Genomic DNA, 19,378 nt, shown 5'->3' on the forward strand with positions numbered 1-19,378 from the left:
GAAAGTATTTGTATGGAGTGTAGCCATGTATGGAAGTGAAACGTGGACGATAAATAGTTTGGACAAGAAGAGAATAGAAGCTTTCGAAATGTGGTGCTACAGAAGAAAGCTGAAGATTAGATGGGTAGATCACGTAACTAATGAGGAGGTATTGAATAGAACTGGGTAGGAGTTTGTGGCACAACTTGACTAGAAGAAGGGATCGGTTGGTAGGACATATTCTGAGGCATCGAGGGATCACCAATTTAGTACTGGAGGGCAGCGTGGAGGGTAAAAATCGTAGAAGGAGACCAAGAGATGAATACACTAAGCAGATTCAGAAGGATGTAGGTTGCAGTAGGTACTGGGAGATGAAGAAGCTTGCACAGGATGAGTAGCATGAAGAGCTGCATCAAACCAGACTCAGGACTGAAGACCACAACAACAACAAGTGCATGTAATTATAAGCCATAGGTGGAGGACCAACTAATTTAATGAAGATCAAGTTGCTGAGGGTAGAAAGACGGAATGAAGCTCTTGTAAGTGTGATAATGAGATTCATTTGCTAGGCAACCCGCGTTCACACTCTTTAGTAGGCATGGGAACACATTTCACTGCATTGTGAGAAAGAAGGGATGCTGGCATTTTCTTGCCATCAAATTATCCCAAAATCCTTTTTTCCCTCTCTGGAAGTCGAACACAATGACTTAACACTTTTACATTCCAAAATGAGATTTTCACTCTGCAGCGGAGTGTGCGCTGATATGAAACTTCCTGGCAGATTAAAACTGTGTGCCCGACCGAGATTCGAACTCGGGACCTTTGCCTTTCACGGGCAAGTGCTCTACCAACTGAGCTACCGAAGCACGACTCACGCTCGGTACTCACAGCTTCACTTCTGCCAGTTGGTAGAGCACTTGCCCGCGAAAGGCAAAGGTCCCGAGTTCGAATCTCGGTCGGACACACAGTTTTAATCTGCCAGGAAGTTTCATATCAGCGCACACTCCGCTGCAGAGTGAAAATCTCATTCTGGAAACCTCCCCCAGGCTGTGGCTAAGCCATGTCTCCGCAATATCCTTTCTTTCAGGAGTGCTAGTTCTGCAAGGTTCGCAGGAGAGCTTCTGTAAAGTTTGGAAGGTAGGAGACGAGGTACTGGCAGAAGTGAAGCTGTGAGTACCGAGCGTGAGTCGTGCTTCGGTAGCTCAGTTGGTAGAGCACTTGCCCGCGAAGGGCAAAGGTCCCGAGTTCGAATCTCGGTCGGGCACACAGTTTTAATCTGCCAGGAAGTTTCACTTTTACATTCGTTTCACCATATGTCATTCAAGGATTTATAGGCCATGTCAATGAATTCAACACTTCCGCACTTTCAGGGACATCCTCTGTCTTCAGAAGATTATTCTCCATCAACTTGTTTAGACAATCGTAAAATCTGCTGTACTCATGACATTTGCTTTTTTTTACCATTGCTAGTGTAATTCCTCTGAAGTTCAGCTCAGTGGCTACTTTGAGAGCTTCACTGCTCAGTTTCAGATCTTCAGTTAGGTAGTATACAGTGTGATGACATCTCACAGCTGTAGGTCAAAGGATCTAGTGCTGACAAATCTTAAGCTAAGTTAAGAATGAAATCTACTTTAATGATACACTTTAATAAACCTTTGGACCTACCTCTGTCAGTTGACTCCTTGCTTTGATCATCTTTTTCAACTGAAGGAGCAACCAAAGCTGTAAAATTTTTGCTCACTGCTGATGCTTCTGAAGCAGATGCTACCCATCTGGTGCCCAAGACCCAGCCTATTTTCATAATTTCAAATTCAAGTAGCTCTGCATGCTTCTTTAATTCTTGAGCCTTGTTTGGTGAGAGGATATACATTGTCTACAAACTGCAGTGGTTCACTTGGGATGGGGAGTCTCTTTTTATTACTTGTCCAACTAACAATTCAAGTCTGTGATTAGTGCAATACCAATCCAAAATGTATGGGATATGCTGTTTCATTAATGTAACAACCAGTGCTTTAGTTGGAAAATTTTCTATTTCACCTCATACTGAACAGCATTGTTCGGTTGACATCATCTGTGTGCTGTTGATCACACTATCCTCTTGCCTTCTTATTGCCATGACCTGATGTATGGAGCAGGATCAAAAATATTAAGCATTTTATAAAAACAAGATTACTTGCACATTTGCACATGAAGACTTTTCTTTGTTAACATTTCATTCCTGGCACTGAATCACCTTTGGCTCTCAGAGGCTGACGCTGGAGCTGTATACATAACTTGCATTTGTGATATCAAATCAAGGGACACCACATTTGTCTCTGTGTATTCTCCAAAAGTTTTATGCATTTCCTGTTGCCTGCCAGGCTTCCCAGAAACTGCCTGCTGTCAATTTCTTTTACTTTGCTATTACTTTGTAGAGTTGTGTCTTTGAATAATAAGTATTGCACTGCACTACCGGCTTGCTCTAAATATGGACCTGAATAGTTAATCATTGATCCTACAATACAGATTGCGCATGAACTTCATTGTCCTGTCTGCATCTGGGAATGTGCTCTCTCTCTTCAGTAGGTGCAAGGATAAGTTGGAAAACTATGTTAGAGAAACATACACTGTACCTAAATTTTTAATAATGTCGTCACTATAGTCCAATTAAAATTACTTGATAGTTGACTCTTCATGCATCGAAGCTGGTTTCCTCCAATCGGAGTGCTCAAATCACACCCGAACCATTCACCATTGCCCATCTGCCACAACAATTGCTCACTTCACTTCCAGTTCCAATGGTACTTTACTATCCCTCCCCTGCCCCGATCAATTATGTTTGCACAGCCAAAATTGGAATGCAGAACTCTCTCCATATTCAATCCATTAATTTCTTGAAATTTGATGTCCACAGAAAATCTGAGTAAGGTCTATTCAATCCCACCTCTTTGCAGGCAGTTGTAAAAACTCTGTTAGTCATTTCTGGCCTGTGTGTGTTCGTTTTTTTTTCAACATCTACTTCCATATACTTTTTCTTTGAACTATCTAATATTGACTTAAATTTCAAATGTGTTGCAGTTTTCTTATGTTCATTTTTTTTCCGTCCCCTCACAGACTTAGCTGTTGCGCCACTTAAAAAAAAAACAGCACCATTAACCTCACACTGTACCCACTATTTGGTGGCTTTACTCCAGTTCCAGACTGCAACCCCATTCAAAATGTATTTACTGCTGCACACACTGAACAGCCCATCTTACTATCTTTCACCTCCAGGCAGCTGTTTTCTTTAATTGTACTGTTCTGAAGTCCAGCATGCCACTAACAAAGGTCCAGACTCATCGGCCATGTGGGCTCCAACAGTTGCCCTTTTACTACCATCGCTTATGTTTCAAACATTTTCTTGCTTTCACCAGAGTCACCGACTCCTCAGTTGCTAGTTTTGATGTATTTTTCAACTACTTCGGCATTTATAACATTGGTGTTGCTCTACAAATACTACATATGGTTTCAAACTACTGGCTAGATGGCTGTAAACACATGCACAAAACTGCAAAGTAGGAACAGAAGAGAATGGCAGCCACTGGTGGGAATAATGCTTGCCACCAACAATACCCAAAGCTTCTAGAAAAGCAAAAATGAAAACTGAAGCAGATGCTCACAACCAAAGTTTGGGTCAGGACTAGCCAATATGTAATCTGAATTTAAAGAAAAATACAACCTGAAGACTGGGCCACACATATGTGGCCAGTTTAATAATGCTTTTATCATTAACAACAAATATATTCTCATCCTAAAATGGAAATTAACATTTTATGTTAATATTATTTCACATACTTCCCCAGTATGGAAAGCAGAAAATCATTTTGTACCGGTCCACACTGGCCCAACTAAAGCAGTGACAACAACTTTTTTTTCTTACCATCATCACTGTTGCTCCACATGCTGCAATTGAAATTTGATTCCAGGAACTAATTGTAAAATCTCGTGAATCCCAAACACTTTGGGAATGTATTACAAATACCTTCAGCAGTAACACCATTTAACTCAACTATATCAATGAGAATATTTGTGGGCTCTCATGTCAGGAAGTATTTCCAATTTTATTATCACATAGCATGCCTTATACAATCAAAGATTGTGACATAGGTGACTTGTCAGTTTTACACTATATATAATAATACTAAAAATAGACAATAAACTAATAATACATATGGTGTAACGTCTTCAGAGAGTTATTTTAATTACAATTATAATGCATTGTTGCCATTCAAGAAATCTTCTACACTATAGTAACATTTATCTTTCAGATATTTTTTCCAGGTCTCTTTTGGTACCTTTTACATTTGCGTCATCCATACCTTTCCATATTTTATTTACGGTTTTTTTCATATGATTTTTATTGGTGGGTAGATAACAAGTAGCTCGTTCTATATTTAGTATGATATTGATGCAAGAAGCAGTTGCTCTCAAAAGTTGTGGTTCCCCCCCCCCCCCCCCCCCCCCCCCCGTGAAAGTGAGAGTTTCATAGATGTATATGCCTGGAATGCTCATTAGATCTAGTTTTACAAATAAAGGTTTACAATGTTGCTTCGGTTTTCCTCCCACCATTGCTCAGATGATTCTTTTTTGCAGTCTAAAAGCTCTAAGAACATTTGTTTTTTCAGACCCCCAGAAAATTATACTATACCTAATGACTGAAACAAAATATGCATTATATAGAGTTCTTCTTACAGCTAAATCAGTAATACTATACAAGATATTCATAATATATACAAGGCTATTCAGTCAACCCCATATGTTGTCCACATGGTGACTACATAACAGGTTTTTATTGACAAGTATGCCAAGGAATTTGTTGTTGTCCACATGGTGACTCCATAACAGGTTTTTATTGACAGCTACCCCAAGGAATTTGACACAGTCTGCAGTCTCTGATTTTTTTGTCCATATACCTTATTTCACTTATAGTCTGTGCAGATTGTTTTGTGGTGAAATGAACAATTTCTGTTTTTGTAAAATTTAATGTCAAATTATTGTTTTTGACCCATGCCTCCACTTCCCCAAGTGTTTGTTCAATATGACGAATTAGGTCTACCTCATTTTTTACAACAGACTACAGTTGTTGAGTCATCTGCATAGAGGACAGTAACAGACTGGACCTGGCATGGCATAGCATATCATTAATATAATACAGAAAAAGTAGTGGCCTAATATTGAACCTTGTGGAACACCTAATTGAGTGTGTTTCCAGCCAGATAGAAATTTCTTGCCATTGATGTTAATAAGTACTCTTTGTTTTCTGTTTGCCAAGTATGATGACATCCAGCAAAGAGATTTACCTTGAAAACCATAGCGTGCCAATTTTTGGAGAAGCAAGTCATGATTTACTGTGTTGAAGGCTTTGGACAGGTCACAAAAGATGCCTGACACACACATTCTATCATCAAGACATCTGCTGACTTTTGTGACTAATTCATTTACTGCATGGACTGTGCTGCGGCCTTTTCTGAAACCATATTGATTCCATAAGATAATGCTGTTAGATGAATTGTGGTTTTCGATCTGATCACATGCAGCTCTTTCAAATATTTTGAGAAAATTGGTAACAGTGAGATTGGCCTATAGTTGCCCAATTCATCTGGTTTGCCTTTTTTATGTACTGGCTGAACTTCTGCATATTTTAAGCAATCTGGGAAACATCCTGTGGTGTCACTGCCAGACACCACACTTGCTAGGTGGTAGCTTAAATCGGCCGCGGTCCATTAGTACATGTCGGACCCGCGTGTCGCCACTGTGTGATCGCAGACCGAGCGCCACCACACGGCAGGTCTCGAGAGACGTACGAGAACTCGCCCCAGTTGTACGACGACGTTGCTAGCGACTATACGGACGAAGCCTTTGCTCTCATTTGCCGAGAGACAGTTAGAATAGCCTTCAGCTAAGTTAATGGCTACGACTTAGCAAGGCGCCAATTGTATCAGTGCATGTATCTTACGAGTCTCATTTGTATAGTCAAGAGAGATGTACCAAAGGAAGCATTAAAAGTTAAGTATATTCCAAAACTACGTATTTTCTTTATAGCAGTCATAACTTATCCTGTTCCAGACTTGACGCCAGTCGGCGTGTGTGTACGCGTGCCTTTCGGCTTCCTCCTCAGTGTGGCGTGACTAGCTTGTTACGCCACAACACATCCCTCATCAAAAGATTGGTTGATTATGAAAGAGAGTGGATATGCAATATTGTGATAGACTATCTTTATTATTTCAGTGGGGACTTCATCTCACTCCACAGATTTTTAATTTTTTAGGGACATTATGATTTTGATGACATCTGAGATGGAAACGTGAGAAAACTTAAAACATGGCAATTACTGTCTGTCATATTGGGCTTTGTTTTTGGTGATGAACAGTCACCAAATTTGTTACAGTTTATGAAAAAGTCATTGAATGATTCACAAATGGCACTGGGTTCTGTAACAGCTCTACCATTTATCACTATTTTAGAAGGGCATTTTCTCACTGCCAACTTCACTTCTTGTAACAAACCAAACAGCTTTTGATTTGTTTTTTTGCATTTGAAATGAAGTTATTATTCACAGTACGTTTTGCTAGTTTAACTAGTTTGTCAAATTTTTTTTTTGTATGTTCTTACATACTTAAGAAATTCAGAGCTTTGATTTACTTGTGCCTCCATATGCAGTTTCCTCTTAGTAGCACTAGACACACTAATTCATTTTGTTAGCCATGATCTACTTTTATGAGACCTGGTCCTCACTGTAACAAAAGGGAAGCATTCATTGAATATACCCAAGAATTCAGTTAAAACATTATTGTAATTGTCACTTGTGGAAGTGTGTTTGCTGACTGTTCACTTGGTTTGGCTTAGTTTTTTACAAAATACTTCCACATTTTCTTGGTGGAAATTCCTACATCTTTTTGTTGTGCAGACTGAATTTTGCTTCGGAAGTGATACAAATAGCCCTTTATGGTCTGATACTCCTAAATCTAGAAGAAACTTTTCTTTTACATAATAATTATAACTATTTACAATATTGTCATTACGTGTTGCAGAGGCTGCTGCAATTCTTGTATACTGATCAAAATTGAGATTTAGCTCATTTGTGGCTACCAGGTTCTTTAAGTGTGAAGAAAATTTGTCATCAGTCCTTACATCTGTGTTGAAGTCAGCACATATAACCACTTTCTTGTACAGTTTCTCACTTTTTAATTTTTGTATCAAACTTATCTAAAAATACAGAGCTTATATGGTACCCAGGGGTGCGATATATGCTGATAATTAATATGTTATACTCTTTAATTTCTATACAACAACTTTCAAATGTACCTTCTTCATTCAGGTGGCTAAAATTCTGTCTGGTATCATAGTCTACCAAGGAATGAACTAGTATGCAAGAGCCTCCATACCCATTGGTCCTACAAAAGCTGGTAGCCAGTTTATAGCCTGTAAGTTTATTCAGGAGACTGATATTTTCAGATTTTAGCCAATGTTCATTAAGACATATTACTTTCACAGATTGTTTCACACTATGGGGTATAAGTAGGTACCAGTACTATAATACTGAATAATACACCCATTACCAAAAACACTGGTTTATTGTACTTGATGGCACAATGTATACAGCACAAAGACAAAGGGCGCCAAGACGTGGGTCTCTGCTTGACGTTCCAAAGAACATGGCAAAGAGAAATCAAACCTTCGTAGCTGGTGACGGTCGATGTTAAACTACTTCTGTGAACATCGCCACAACACTTTCTAGCAAAATTTCTATATCATAAAGCTTCCTGATCATTCCTTCAGGCTGACCTATGATGTTTAAGTGCATAATAAAATTACTACTGCATATATTATTAGGTAGAGGGTCTTTACAACTCATTTGACTATAAAGTAATGGAGCGTCCACCTGAGTGTTGACTGCTTGTTCTGGATTCGTTGTATTGGGCCAAATTCAGAAAGAATTGGCCCCTTTCATCAGATTTGTATTTGTATTTCTTTATTGGCCCTGTAAATCGTGTTTAGGTACATATTTTGCACAAACGATGTAGGACAAGTCAGGTAGTACATACATCATCATACACATGTTGAATATCGATGACAAATTTAATATAATAAAATAAAATGATAGACTTATTAAGAATATTTGAGCAATTACACTACGCTTTTCTGGTACTCTAAAAACTCGGAACCAGAATAGAAGCAGTGGTCAAGCAAGTACTGTTTCAGTTTCACTTTAAACTTTTGTAAATTTTGCATATGTTTCAAATAGGATGGCATGTGATTGTACAGCAGTATTCCAGTATGATACACTCCTCACTTACAAATGTTTGTACTTACTGTATTGACATGCAAGTAATGCTTCTGCCTAGTATCATGAGGGTGGTAATCACAGTTATACTTGAAGATATTTCCATCTTTTAAAATACTTCCTTTTGTGAAATTTAATATTTCATACATATATAAGCAAGGAAGAGGCAGTATATTGAGATTTTTAAATATTGGTCTACAGGAGTCTCTGTACTTAGCATGGTTTATTATTCTAACAATCTTTTTCCGTAGCCTAAATGTTTTATTTGTACCTACGGAGTTCCCCCAAAAGATAATGCCGTACGTCAGCAGTGACCGAATACTGCCATGGTACATTGTGATCACAGACGCATGGATTGTATTTTGTGCGAGGATTCTTACTGCGTACGTAAGTGTGTTTAGCATTTTATTTACATGGTTAAGATGTGTCTCCCATTTTAGGTTTTGCTGAATATGTATACCTAAAAATTTTGTGTCACTCCCAGATGAGACAGTTTTTCCATCAATTTTAAAAATTGGTCTTGCAGGATGTAGTTTCTGTGAATTGTGGAAATTGACTGTCACTGTTTTTTCATTATGTATTATTAGCTTGTTTGTTCTGAACCATTGTGTCAAATTTTGTATTATACCTGTAGCTGCTTTTTGTAGGCTTTCCTCATCACATGATTTGATTAGGATATTTGTGTCATCTGCAAAAAGTACTGTTGTCCCTTTAGTTATTTTTTCTGACAAATCATTGACATAAAGAATGAAAAGAATTGGCCCAAGGACCGACCCCTGAGGAACTCCATATGTAATGTTTTGTGCATTACTGTAAAAATTACAATTTTTTGTATTTTTTATGTCTTTGTATTTTATTTGAGTGATCTGTTGATGGTCATGAAGGTAGGAATGTATCCACTTGTTTGGCAGGCCTCGTATTCCATAATTATCTAGCTTCTGCAATAGAGCATTATGATCAATTACATCAAAGGCTTTACTAAGGTCAAGAAATATGCCAGACACATGTTGCTTATTATCTACTGCAGTTAGAATTTCATTTAAGAAGGTATAAATAGCTGACTGTGTTGATCTGCCAGTTCTGAATCCGTGTTGCGCATCACTTATTATGTTTTCTTTATTTAGAAAGGCTGTCAGCCTTCTAAGAAATAGTTTTTCAAGAATTTTACCAAAGCCTGACAATATTGATACAGGTCCATAGTTTGCAGCTTCATGTTTGTCCCCTTTCTTGTACAGTGGTGTCACTTTTGCCATTTTCAGATTTTTCGGGAATATACCACTCACGAATGATGAATTGAAAATATCCGTTAGTGGTTCTATGATAGGTGTTACACTTGCTTTGTTGTTAATATCTGGTATTTCATCAGCACCTGCTGAATACTTATTGGGTAACCTTTTTATAATGACAAATAATTCCTCAGGTGTTGCTGGAGATATGAATAGGGTTCTTGTAAGAATTTTTGTATCTGACTGGAGTGTATTGCTGTCTGGTTGTGAGCTGTAATGTTTCGTAAGCAGGTGGTGTGCAACATTAGAAAAGTAGTTGTTAAATTTATTAGCCACTACTGTGGGGTTGATTATTTTACTGTTGTTTTCAAGAAGTTCTATATTTTTGTGGGCTAATGATGGAGTACCTGTTTCTCTTTTTATGATACTCCAGGTTGCTTTAGTCTTCTTCCTGGAATTTTTTATTTGTTTGTCATTTTCCATTTTCTTTGCTTTTGTTATAACTTGTCTAAGTATTTGTTTATATTGTTTAAAGTAGTTAATAAATACAGGATTTGTGGTTTGCTTTGAGTATTCATATAAGTTTCTTTTATTCTGGCATGATATTTTTATTCCTGTTGTGATCCATTTATTTGGTTTGTGCACAGAATTTATAAGTGATGTTTGTTTAGGAAAGGCTATTTCAAAAAAAGTTTGTATGTGGCCATAAATTTATCAAACATGTCATCTGTGCTGTTTGAACTGTAAACATCAGTCCAGATTTATCTTCTCAAAAGAGAACAAAAATAATCTATGTTTTCATTATTAAACTTCCTCACAATAGTTCTAGTTTTCTGGGCTTTCGTGTTTCCTGGAATAGTGATTGTTAGTATTTGGGCATTGTGATCACTAAAACCAGTGTTTGCAGTCTGTGTGTTGCAGATATATTTATCTGTGTTTACAAACACCTGATCTATGGTTGTTGCAGAAGTAGTGGTCATATACTAGTTGGGTTGGTTATAGGTGGTTTTAGGTTAAAGGACTTCAGTAAGTCTTTCATTTCATCTTTAAATTTACTGGGTTTGGAGAAATCAACATTGAAATCTCCACATATGATAATATTTTTTTAAGGGTGTTGAAGTCCTCTAACAGCTCTTCCATATGATTATAAAAAACTTTTTTTATCGCCATCTAGTGACCTATATACACAGACGATTACATAATTGCTAGTTGGCAGTTCTACTATCGAGAGCTCTATGTCTCTTTCTTTAGATAAGCTGTCAGATTTGGTTATGTTAGTGAAGTCTGTATCTTCTCGAACACATATGCAGCTACCACCATGCCTGAGTACTTCTCTACAAAATGTGGCAGTTAATTTAAACTGGGGTAGGTATGCTAGTTCTATCATGTCTTTATTTAGCCAGTGCTCAGTAAAGCATAAAACAGAAATATCACTCATATCATTTAACAAGATTTGTATTTCATTTAGTTTATTGGAAAGAGACTGAACATTCTGATGGAACAATTTAAAGTATGAAGCAGGGACTATATCGTGTCTTGCTTGACCACTTACCTTTTTTTTTTTTACATCTAGTATTGTTAGCTGTAAAAAAATCCTCCTTGATTTGAGGTGTGGGTAGTGTCTTCTTGCTAGCTACTTCCCTGGATTCTGGGCCCTGCCTTTCGTGTGCTGTGATGCTTCTAATGGTAATCCACTTGTCAAGTAGCATTTGTTTCTTTTTAGGCACTTGTATTGCGCTGTTTTTCACATTGTATTTATTTTCGTGAAACACTGATTTCTTCCGGTAGACTGGTCGATTCAGAGATACATGCAACTGGTTTGTACGATTGTTATTTTAATTAATTAATTTCCCTGTGTGTGAGTGTCTTGATGATGAGTAAGTAGAGTTTTCTTGACGATAATTTCAATCTCTGCTGTATTTTCTGGGGCTGGTTCTGGTACCGTCTCATCTTCTGTACGTGACGTTCCTGTTTGAGCTGGCGCTGTGGCTGCGATTTTGAAATCGTTTTTCCATTTCCATGGTCCAAACTAGTTGCATGGCAATTGGTCTTCTTGCAACGTCGTCATCTTTTTCTATTAATTTCGCTAGCATTTTCCCAACATATGACTTGCCAGCGTTATTATGATGTAGTCCAAGCTTCGTAAACAAATCTCGTGCATCAAGAATATAAAAAAAGATTACATTTTGATGGGGCTTGCATATTTTGTAGAACTGTCTGTTTACTTTTGCAAGCTCCAGATTTACGATGGATTGTCTTGCAGGTGTATCTGTGAGGCAAGCTAGTAACTATGATGTTCGGAATTTTCAGATCAAGTAATGTTGTTTTTAAACACTGGGTTGCATTTCTGTATACATCATTACTTCCACCCATGATTATGACGGCATCATTCTTAGACAGCTCATTAAGTGAGTTGCTGTTCTTCATTATCTCAGTCTGAGGTGCAATGGGTTTCGTCATACCTGTTGCCGTGAATAACGTACTGTATTCATTTATTTTTTCGGCCGTTTTCTTGGCGTGATTATCACCACAGTCTAACATAACAGTCGCGACACTCACTGCTGTAAAAGTTGTTGCCGTTTGACAGATAGAGCGACACTAGCGCTTCAAGCGGCAGGTAAGGTGAACGTCAGACGCGTCGTAAGCATAATGTGTGTTTGTATTGTATTGTATTTTTATTGATCCAGGCAATCATAGTATTGTACAGCTGTACATATGATATTGGATAGGTCAAGAGAGCTATTTACAGTAATTTTTACAAATTGATGTTTACATTATTTTGTAGCAAGGAAATTATCTATCTTCAACAAAACAGTTAATACAAATCAAAGAGATGTAAGATTTTACATACGATATTGGATAGGTCAAGGGAACATATTTGCAGGTAATATTTAATAAATTGATTTTACATCATTTTGCAATGAGGAAGTTAGCTATCTTTAACAAAACAGTAAATGCAAATGTTGTATGGTAAAATACAAACAGCCAATACAAATGTAATAGTAAATTTGTCCAGTGTATTTCATAGACATGCACAGTATATAATTTTCAGACCTAATTGAACATTTATCATATTTTTTACATTTTAACCCCTTTCAAAAAAATGATCAACTGCATAAAAGCAATGGTCCAAGAGATATTTTTTTTTAACTTATGTGTGAAGGCTCTTGGGTTCTTTGTTGCTTTGATTTCATTGGGTAAATTATTATACATTTTTATCCCAACATTTAAAACACTTTTTTGGTAGCAGGTAGTTCTGGACTGAATCATATGTAGGTCAGAGTGCTGCCTTGTTGCATAGTTATGAATATCGCCATTGAATTTTAGTGTGCAGTCATTGTTTAAGAGGTATGACTTGACAAATGAGACGATATTATAAATGTAAGCAGAGGGCAGTGTCATAATGCCATTTGTTTTGAAATGTTGTCTGCATGATTCATTATGTCTTAGATTACATATTATGCGTATTGCCATTTTTTGCATTTTGAAAATATGTCTACCTCCAGGTGAGTTCCCCCAAAATATGATTCCATACTGTAATGTAGGAATGGAAGTAAGCATAATATACATGTATGAGAACAGATTTTGTGACTGATTTTTTGAGTATCCTTAAAATGTAACTCACAGTTGAGAGCTTTTTTGAGATATAATTTGTGTGTGTCTCCCACTTAAGATTTTCTGCAAGCCATATGCCAAGAAACTTGACGGAGTCCACACACATAAGCTCTTGGTTATTTAGAATCACATCAGGCATTTCTTGTTTTTGGGATGAGAGTCTGAAGTTGATGCAGGTTGTTTTCTGTATGTTTATAATCAGTTTGTTCTCGTTGAACCATTTGCTGAGTGACGACATAAGCGGTTTAATTTTTTGGTTGTGGTCCTCTGTATCAGTACCCGTTATTAGAATACTTGTGTCATCGGCAAATAGTGTGGAATGTCCTGTAGCAAGCTTTGTGCTTATATCATCAATGTATAGCAGAAACAGTATGGGTCCCAGGATTGAGCCTTGTGGCACACCATATCTAATAGGCATTGTGTCAGAGGAGTGGACAGTAGATTGATGGGTGGTTGTATTCTTTTTTTCAAAATTAATTTCAACTTTTTGAAATCTGTTTGACAGGTAAGATTCTAACCATTTGTTTGCAATTCCTCTTATACCTTTATTTGCTAACTTCTTAAGGAGTATGGTATGGTCAATTACATCAAACCCTTTGGATAAATCTAAAAAGATACCAGTAGTGATTTCCTTATTATCCAGTGCTTTTAAGGTTTCGTTGAGATACTCATAAATAGCTGTGGTGGTTGTCTTTTGCTTTCTACAACCATGCTGGTGTTTTGTCAATAAGGATAGTTTATTAGTAAAGTCTTCCAATCTGGTGTAAAATAATTTTTCAAATATTTTTGAGAATGAGCTGAGCTGTGCTATGGGCCGGTAATTGGCTACATCATTTTTAGAGCCCTTTTTGTGAAGTGGGGTAATTTTAGAAGTCTTTAGTAGGTCAGGGAAAACTCCATTTGTAAATGATTCATTTATTATGTGGGTTAGGGGTTCTACAATGGATTCTCCACATTTCTTTACAATTATATCAGGAATATTGTTACTACCACTGGAGTACTTATTCTTTAGTCCTTTTATAACTATAAGTACTTCAGGATTGGAGACTTTGTGAAGAAACATTGATGCCTGTACCGGTGCAGTTTCTATTAGTGTTTGGTGTTGAGCATTTGGTCTGTGGCAGTTGTTCTTTATCAGGTTTTCTGCTATCTTGCTAAAATAGTCATTAAAACCATTTACTATTTTTTGGGGATCTGATGTGACTTCATCATTTAGGTTTAGTTTTAATGTTTTGTTTATGACATGCTGCTTACTGTTTGTTTCATTTTTTACAACTGTCCGCAAGTCTTTCATTTTATTGTTAGATTCCTTTATAAATTTATCATTGTATAATTTTTTTGCTTGTTGGATAACTTTCCTATAGATTGCAAAATAAGTCTTACAATATGACCTAAATTGATCATCGACATCATGGTGTTTCATGTGATTTTTTAAGTCACACTTTTTTTGGCTGGAAATCCTTATCCCTTTTGTTACCCATGAGTTTGTGTGTTTGTTTCCGATTTTCCTGGATTTCAGTGGAAATGCAGTATTGAAGTGGTGGAGAAATGTTTCATGGAAGGAATTAAATACGTAGTTTACATCATTTTCTTTATAGACCTCTGCCCAGTTTTCAGCCCTTAACAGATAGTTAAAAAGCCTTATATAATCGTCATTAAATTGTCTTTGCATTTTAGTTATTGTGGGATATTGTCTTATGCAATTTAAATTCGCTGTTAGTATTTGGGCTTCATGGTCACTATAACCTGTGCTGATGACTTCAATTGAGTGGTGCAGTTTGTCTGTGTTTATGAAAATCTGATCTAGAGCTGTTTTTGAATTTTTTGTGATCCTGGTTGGTGTGTTTACAGTTGGGGATAGGTTGAATGAATTTCTAATATTCAACAATTCGTCTTTGTTTTTTCCAGGTGTGAGGAAGTCAATATTAAAGTCTCCACTTATTAATAGATTTTTGTTTAGTGAGTAAATTTTTGTGAGTAGTGCTTCGAGGGAGTGTTTGAAGGTTTGGATGTTCCCATCAGGGGCTCTATATACATTCAGTATCAATAGGTTAGAGTCTGTTAAGATAATTAAGAAGAATTCAAAGTCTGTTTCTATTTGCATATTATTGTACTTTGTGAGGCTTTTGTATCTTAAATATTATTTGACATAGATTGCTGTACCACCTCCCTTACTTTTGTTCCGACAAGAATAACCAGCTAGAGTAAATTCGCCAAGTGGTTTTTTTTAAATTTTGTCTTCTGTTAACCAGTGTCAGTAATACAGAGAACATCTAAGTGTGGCTTTGTTTATAGGAAGAGATCTATTTCTAGTAACTTATTAAACATTGACTGCACATTATGGTGTAATATTTTAAAGGATAATAGTGACTGTTTTCCAATGGAATGATTTTTGACACCACTCACCGGGTTTTCTTGTAGCTTTGGTTCATGAAAATTTTGCTCTGCACCTGTTTTCCTTTGGTTTGCTGCTAGCAGGGAGCTACTGGTGTTCTTGCCCATAAAAAATCCTGGCTGTGGGCTGGAGGTCTGCGTTTTCGTGTTGAAGATCTTGGCACAGTTTCCAGTGATACTGATTTGGAGTGTGGCTGCTGCACATTTTTTGTTGTTTCCACTTGGATGTCGTGGGCTGACTGATTTGTGGCACTTGACGAGATATTTGCATAGGATGTTGTTGGTGACTTAGTGCTGACTGTGGATACCTTCTTCTTTTCTAAAACTGTTTCTGGTGTTTTCCTTGATGACCCTGACTGCATATTCACTTTTGTTGTTGTTACTGATGGCTCTTCAGCTCCTGGTGTTGCTGTTGGTTCAGCTGCAGTATTGCTCATTCTTCTGGGATTGTCCACCAAATTAGCTTCATTGGACCACGAATATGTTTGATGTCCTGGTGTAGCACGTTTTATGGCACTTCTTGTTACCAGTGGACTTTTGATGGCATTCAGCAGATTAACACACAGTTTCTTTTTCCCATTTTTATGTAAGTGAAGCCCATGCCTGGTGAAGTCTTTCCGTTGAAGGAAGCTATTTACATCTAAAACTCTGATGTGTTCACTGTAGGATGCCTTCTGCATCAAGTAACTGTTCATTTGGTAGATTTTGCAGTTTTCATTTGGCATGTCATATCTATACGGTATTGTGCATAGAATTAGTTGTGTGTGCCTAGTTTTTGCGATCGTTTCATCTAGTGATGTCATAAAACCACGTTTTGATCCATTAATATCGTTTGCAAGAGCTAAGACGACAACATAATCATTTTGTCCTACACTAGACGTTTTGTTTTGTATATTGCATGTTGTTTCTTTGAATATAGCATTTGGCTTTATCAAAGATGTAAATTTATAGCTGGTTGTTGAAATTTCGTTCAGTACTTCTGCACAGTTCCTACAGTGACTATCTGAAAGTAACAGTACCTGGTTTTTGTTATTTGAAAGCTGACTCATGTTCGTGTTTGTTTTCAACTTACTGCAGTCATTCTTCTTAACCATTTTTAAATTACACGAGAAGTGTTCAGAAGCACTTTGTAGGTTACCTTTATTTACTGTTTCACATTTTTCATGTTCACTCTTACCTTTGTTTACTGTTTCACATTTTTCATGTTCACTCTTCTTCAATGGAGCGTCATTTCTTTTGTTAGTACAAGTATTTAAAACATCACTGTACAAATGTCGAACTTTTTCCTAATGTGGCGGTTCAGAAAGGTTTTTGATCATGCTTTCCAGTAGCAGAGCATGTTGTCTTGTCGCTTGAAGTTCTTTCTGCAGTGTTTCTAATACATTGGTTTCGCGATTTTCACGATACATTCCAGTCGCATCTAGATAACCGTTGCACTTTGTTCCACAAGCACACGATATGTTTTCGAGATTTACTTTCGCAAAGCAGTGTGGATGATACCACATATGCATCACTGGGCAAGTTCTAATACCGCTTTTTACTATTTTATCACACGATATGCACTTTGTAGACGCTAAATACTCATAGTTTACCGAGCGATTTATTACTACATCAACGCTCGCCGCCATGTTGTCTCTCAAAAACATTGCATCCATTTTCCTACGTAATTTCCGAATTATTCGAGTTTGTTTCTTGCCTCCAAGAGCTTGTGTAGTATCAGAAAGCATATGTTTCTAAAAATGATTCTAAAATAAGCGCAAGTATGGACAAAAACCATGAATAGAGTGGCAAGCTACAACACATTCGTGAAGAAACACTTGAGACATTGGACAGAATTGCAGCTTACCACGTTGATATCAAAAGAATATAAACACACAGATTCACATGTAAGAAGCACGGACATGTACCTCTACATGCAAAAGCGATGGACAGCTCGTTTATCGTTCTGTAGGCCTACTGTGTTTGTCACTGTCGCCTGTTGCCACAAGTACAACCTTCATCTTTATATTATTCTAAGTGGGACAAGCAACTGACAAATAGTGGGAGAAATTTGCTGAAAACATTGTCATGAGCTGATTTCATTACATTTCACGAAAAACCAAATATTTGAATAATTTTCAAACAATCTGTCTGTAGGCACTTTCCTAGCCCCATAATAGTTTCGCTCGAAGTCTCGCAATCTGCACGTTCTGACACTTCACACGCTTTTGTAAGACACGAACAGCTGCACTTAATCTAATCACTTCATCGTCAAAGCAGGTCTGTGTTGATGATTCTCACGAATCTGGCACTAATACATGGAGAGTTGAACTGGCTGCTTTTGTGTCATAGGACTGTTTTACAGCTTTAGATTGACTGTCGAATCTTTGTGGCAGTTTCCTCTTCGTCAGTTAAGGTGGCTTATTTGGAATGTCAAACAGTGTGGGTACTGCTTTCCACACGAGTTTTTATTGTCTGCGTTCATGAACTGGTTTTGTTCAAAATGTAGCGAACAAAACCTAATATTATTGTACAGGTAAACCGGGTCTTTCTTCATAAGGTCTTCTCGTCTGCTATTAACTAGCCATTTTTTTGCTCCTAAAACGAAACATTCATCATTTATACACATACATTTGCAAGTGAATCCTGACGATACAGTTTAGTAACATGATGGTATATACATCTCAGGATCCTTAGGAAACCTAAAAAAGACAGCTGTGGTGTCTTCTTCCTAATGCTGCTGCAATTTATTGCGCTACAAACGCTCCTGATGGTAAAAACCATTGTATAAATCAAAATAAACAATCACTATTCGCTTTCACGATCGCGCCGAACTCAGTTCAACCTACCGGCCGCTTGGAGCGCTGCTGGCGCTGAAGGCAACAAAATCGAGGCGAAATGTCGCGACGGTTATGTTAGACTGTGGTTATCACCAAGTACAACAACTCGTCGTTTGATATTCACTGGTTTATTTTCCGTATTAGACTTTTCTTTGACTGTGCACTCGATTGGACATTTCGTCACTGATTTTCGTTGGTCATTGTTTATTGTCTTATCACAATCTTCGAATCTTCGTCTAGCGCTGTGAATTTATTTGATAGCGGTATCGCTGGAAGTGTACTCTTTTTCTGGGGCGCACGCGCTACGTTTTTTGGCAAAACGACACACACTGTCTTGTGTTAGACGCTGATCTCGCTCTCTCTCTTTGTATTTCGTTTCCAGTTCTTGATATTCCTCAGTTCTTCATATTTCGCATTTATAGTCATTAAATCATCCTGTAAGCACACTTTTTTTTTCTTTTGATTTTATCGTGTCCGTTACCTCGTTTTTCGTGACACTCGCAACGCACTGACGGCATGTCCAGTCATGTTCGTCTTTTATATATTTTAGGTTCACTTTAACACATTTATCTGATACCACAACCGGCACTCGATGCATAGGATACCTCTCTTTACCTTATTTCGCAGATTTTACACACATCACTATCACATTTTAACCCTTATGCGATCGCCTGGGGTGTTCAGAACAGCCCCGTCATCCTTATCGATGGATAATTACATAATGGGTGGGAGTATAAAGTCATGTTCTTTGGTACCTTTCTAGAACGTAATATGAAAGCTTTGATTAACAATGGAATATACAATGGAAGCGCAAGTTCCAAGAAAACAAGCAGCAATGTGCCTTGGGGTGTTGTCGGCACCCCGCGCGACTCTATGTTGCAGTGCTGCGACAAAGCGCACAGTTGTGTTCGGTAGCAACTGCTTGTATACTGTCGCTCTGTGCAGTTAAAACAACTATGGATCGTTTCGAAACAGAACAAGAAAGAGTGCGAATGCTTCTGGAAGAGGTCTTACACGAAGCTTTTGAAGGAGGAGAAGAGGAG

At 37.5% G+C, this 19,378-nt stretch overlaps 1 non-coding gene across 1 annotated transcript; it reads right to left on the reverse strand.

Moving 5' to 3' along the window:
• Window positions 1–771: 771 nt before the first annotated feature.
• Window positions 772–846, reverse strand: Trnas-uga (transfer RNA serine (anticodon UGA)). Its single transcript has one exon. It is a non-coding gene; the product is annotated as a tRNA-Ser (tRNA).
• Between the last annotated feature and the right edge of the window lie 18,532 nt (window positions 847–19,378).

The sequence above is a fragment of the Schistocerca nitens genome, chromosome 5 (assembly GCF_023898315.1).
Source record: "Schistocerca nitens isolate TAMUIC-IGC-003100 chromosome 5, iqSchNite1.1, whole genome shotgun sequence".
In the NCBI taxonomy this organism is placed as follows: Eukaryota; Metazoa; Arthropoda; class Insecta; order Orthoptera; family Acrididae; genus Schistocerca; species Schistocerca nitens.